At 39.2% G+C, this 4968-nt stretch overlaps 1 protein-coding gene across 3 annotated transcripts in view; it reads right to left on the bottom strand.

The window, feature by feature from the left end:
• oxsr1b (oxidative stress responsive kinase 1b) overlaps nucleotides 1–4968 on the bottom strand; it is a 69721-nt gene that overhangs the window by 63418 nt on the left and 1335 nt on the right. The gene's annotated exons all lie outside the window — the stretch shown is intronic.

A 4968-nucleotide genomic window follows, 5' to 3' on the forward strand; every position in this document is an offset into this window, starting at 1 on the left:
GAAGGCCAAATGGCACCAATGCTTGCAAGCCAATTAGACTGAAAAAGCCCACTCTACCAGCCAGTCAAAAACTTGAGTTAATATAGTTAACTGATGCTCTTTAAGAAGTAGCTATTTGCTACTTTGAAGCTTAGCACAAGGTCTTTCAGCCTAGAGTAGTCATGTCTCAACTATTGTCTCCAGTTACATGATTGTTAAATACTTCACAAGGCCTTTGAGGTTTTTTAACCAAAGCTGTAACTTGAGTAATTATGCTATGATGCACATAAGTGGGTCTTATCTCATAAAATAAGCCACACATTATCACAGCTCTGGCATTCTCACAGACATCATCCCCACCACCCTCTCCATCCGAATGGAAGGAAGCACACAAAAGAGTCATCCTCACAAAAAGGCAAGTACTACAGTAGTAGGCCAACATCTAATCTAATGGTACAGATATAAAGGCTGCATATCAAGCAGTAGGTGTATTTATTTTCTATTTTTTGTGAATTACTTAATAAATGAACAGATCACAAACAAAACAGCAGTCAGCTTTTTACAAATACAGATGAAAAACGACTTCAAAGTTCTGTCAATATTTTTCAGAGGCATAGCAACAGCATTTAACTTGTTTTGGAAGTAGATGGCTAAATCAAATCTATGTATTAAGTTACCACATTAGGTGAAATCAAATAAAGACGATCCAGCTGTCAGACAAATGTGTTGACATAGCTGAACTTTTACCTTCCCCCCCCCCCATTTCCATTTCACTTTCAGATAACTACGTAAACAGCCTCAAGAAAAATATCACTAAGCTAACTGCAATATGCAGCTGTTTTTATTTCCTTGGGTGTGTCAGAAACAAAACAAAAAGCATGTCAGCACATACACTGCAGATGACTTCTTTTTGTTTCCAGTAATTAACATTATCCCAGCAATTCAGCAATCTAGAGCTACAACTGATCTCAAAAGTTTTCTTTTGGGATCAAAAGAATACAAGGATACAAAGACCTCAATTTCCCGTTCCATTCTTAATATACATTTTGCTGCAAGTTTAAGTTTAGCTCTGTAATTTGTGTTTAAATGTGACTTTGTTTGGATTTTCCTCTTTTCACAACTTTCTTTTATACGTGCAACAATCTGTTAAAGCGATAGATGTAAATGTCTAATTTAGAAGAAAAAAACTGCAGCGCCCACCTCCTGTGGGGAAAACAGACAAAACAATCATGATCTTTGAAAAAGCAGCCAATGTTTTCTGTAAGCATGTTCCCTCAAAACTCATCAAGCTTTGCATGGGAAGCCTTAGTCATGAGCGTTATACTTCAACCTGGCAATGTGTGAATGGGACATTCAAGAGTTTTTTTTTTCTTTACAATGAAGTGAACTGTTCAACCCTAAACTCAGTGAAGGCTTTGCCATTAACCTGTAAGTTGACACGTTTGCTCTTTAGGGAGTTGACATCCAAGTATGGAATGTTTGCATTCCTTCTATATTGTGGTGCACCTCTATGAAGTCTATTAAATAAGCAAGACAGCAAAACACAAAAGGATAGTCAACAGAATAATAAGCTTACTTAGGACAACAGCGTTACACTTAATTAAAATCATTAAAAGGGGCTCAAAGACCATTATATTACCAAGAGGCAATTTAAATCTCGAGGTTTCATTAAAGAGCTGTAGACTCCAGGAGATGTAGACTCCAGGAGATGTAGACTCCAAATAAAATTATACCTAAGATTATTTGCCACATGAAAAGGTGAATATATTTGACTAGGTAAAGCCGGGTTCATTGTTTTTAACTGCAAAAAAGTACATAGTGCCCAGCACAATAATCTCTTATCAGATTAGTTGTGTTTAAATTAACTTGATGTAGTAGGTCACCGGCAAAGCAGCTCCCAGTTTGTCTCTCCTGCCCTGACGTCCTTTCCTCTGCACACCTGGCTGATAATCCACACATTATTTAAAAAAGGTACAAAAAGAAATATTACACATGACTTGAAATCTCACCGGTAGCCTCTGCCTTAGTGTGCATTCCTCCGATATCCCAGGATGCAATGTTCTAAAAATTCATCTGGCCTACATTTTGAAGTGGACATAAAATTCGAGACGTGGTGGCCTAGGCGGTGCTTGCAATTGCGCTAAGTTTGCTGGAGAACATAACTGGAGTTTAAACCATCGGAGGGCCAGGACAAGTAACAGGGAGGAAAACATGGTTGCCGGTGGATACAAACAGTGGGAGCAGAAAGTTTCCAGTCCACAGTTGCCAACGCGAATGATCCAATGTCTGATCCAGAATGAGAAAGCAAGCTGTACTTTGTTTTTCTTCCTATGGGCTCTGTCCAGTATGATCCAATGCTCAGTACGGTCAAATGAGTGGGTGTGAACCATGTAATAACAAGTCCTCTTTCACTGGGGAAGTTACCAAACAATAGCTCTGCTGGGCATGCTACACGGCCATCCTCAAAACGCCAACCTTCCAGCTGAGGAGAAGAGCTGTAGGCCACATCAGGCAGTCTCTCCCCAACAGTTAATGTTAGAGTGGAGCAGAGGTGGGTTTAGGTCTGGGAGTCTGTTGTAGTGGTTTAGCTCATCTAGTGGCTATTAGGGCTTTAGGTTTTTGTGACTCTATGTGGATTCCTTGCACTGAGATTGTGCTGGGAAAACAAGAAGGTCTCATTGCTCTAGTTACAATTTCCTACAAGTGTGCATGTGCTGTACTGTACGTTCTGGTGGGAAAAAACCCGACTGTGAGAAGAATTAACAATATCACAAAACGTACATTTAATCAGTGATGCCATAAGCAGTTTAAAGAAAGACACACCACGCAATGCTACCTGGCGCTGCAATCAGTGAAAGCTCTACATTTAAAAAAGAAAAACGAAAAAAAAAAGTCTATTCATATTAACTTTCTAATACAAACAGTAGCCTGTTCTAATGTGGTAAGTTGAAGTAACCTACTCTAAACTAGGGCTGAACGATATTGTGTTTTAGCATCAACATCGCGATGTGCGCATGCGCGATAGTCACATTGCAGGACGTTGCGATGTTGAAGCAAATCCTTTTTTAGAAAAGATCCTTTTTCATTTTTTTCTTAGATGCACTCCCCTACAATATTACCGCAGTAGTCGAGAATGATTTATTATTTCCAAACAGAGCTATTTGTCATCTTTTAAAAATTACTTTTTCTTTTTTCATATCGCAATATATATATATATATCTCTCGCAGGGGGAAAAAATATTGCCATGTCAGATTTTTCCAATATCGTGCAGGCCTATTCTAAACTGCATTTGTTTTTACCCACACTCCTCCCCGGATACACACTCCAAAACACCACCACAGCCCACTCGCTGTCTGACTTAAAGATAATAGGGCTGGGTGTCGTTCAGAAACTCTCAGTACTTGTACCAATACCGTGATTTCGATACCGTTTCCTAAACGATGCTTTTTTCCCCCCCCAATACCAATTTAATAAAGCAAAAACAAATTACAACATTACACATTATGGCACAAATCTTTGTATTTATTGTTTAGAGTCTCTATGACGTGTAACGTTAGACAGCCAATCACAAACATTATTAGATCTTGGTAGAAGCATGCTGTATGCTTATTGGCTCATTGATGATTTACTCCTATAAAAAAATAATAATAAAAAAAAAGTATTGAAATTGGGTATTGAATTACAAGGCATTTTTTCGATACTTTAGAGGCAATTCGGTCGGTGCGTAAAACATATTGGATCGTGTACCCAGCCCTATGTCTTAGTAATATGGGTAAACAAGCAATGACTGTCTGAGAGGGCAGAGAGAGAGAGAGAAAGATCCACATACTGTTTTCTAGGTGTAATAGAACAGAAGCAGATGCCAAACTTATGTTCACGAGCAGCCTGGGAACACAGCCTCACACAGTGGGTTCTGCTGATTTAGATGATATAAAAAGAATCTATAGAAGGCTGACTGCACAATTCCTTTCCAAAGCTTGGATGATAATCATGATCTTTTGCCCTAAGCATGCTGCAGACCTATGCTAAGAATTTGTGTCACAAACTGTGTAGGAACATGCCACACAACTGGTTTCTCTACAAGAGGGGCATTATCTGTGTCCATGCCAAATTGCAGGGCGTTATCTTGTGGGGTGCCTCAAATCACACTTTCCAAGAAACTGAGAATTTAGAAATAGGTAAAAGTACACAAAAAGGTTAATTTATTGCCTGCAGAACGGACCCTCTATAACCAGACAGATTCCCTGTACAGGAAGCACACACCACTAAGGTAAAGTAAACCAAAAGGCACAAAGTCAGTGATTTGCGAGGACAATACTTTGCTTATATGCTAGACACTCCTTTTTATTCTCCTTTTTTCCTCCTAAACAAAGTCAGCGAAAGGTAGGACAGGGTCAGGTACATTTCAGAACTTCAAAAGTAAAAGCTGTTATTTCTCAGGACAGCAAACCCCTAAGTCATCCTCAGGACTCACCCGGGCTTGACACTGCACAGAAAAGGTGTAATACACGGGTATGGCCACATTTCTTCCAGTGTGAATCTCACACTAAAATAATTGTGGCCATACATCCAAAGCAATTATTGTGTTAAAAAAAAAGAAAACCTTCTAGACTAATATTAGCCTCAACACTATTAAAATGTGTGTATGTTTAATGTAGACTGGTTTGAACTAAAGTATTATTTATTTGATGTTAACCCAACAAATGATCACATCAGCTTTCCCATTTTCTGTGAGGGACATGGTAAGGAGCCCTCTAATACTGATTAATCCTCTCCAAAGAGCTGTGGCATAACTGGACTAATTCAGGCAGTAAATTGCCCAAAACAAAACCCTAGTCCGGGAAGGACCATGAAGTTTAATCTCTGGACTCTGCATTGGCAACACGAGTGTTTTGGAAAAAGTTCTGTTCTTGAATATCCAGTGTACTTTAATTAGGAATGGGCGTGACACACACACACACACACACACACACACACACACACACACA

This window comes from Etheostoma spectabile, chromosome 22 (assembly GCF_008692095.1).
Source record: "Etheostoma spectabile isolate EspeVRDwgs_2016 chromosome 22, UIUC_Espe_1.0, whole genome shotgun sequence".
NCBI lineage: Eukaryota > Metazoa > Chordata > Actinopteri > Perciformes > Percidae > Etheostoma > Etheostoma spectabile.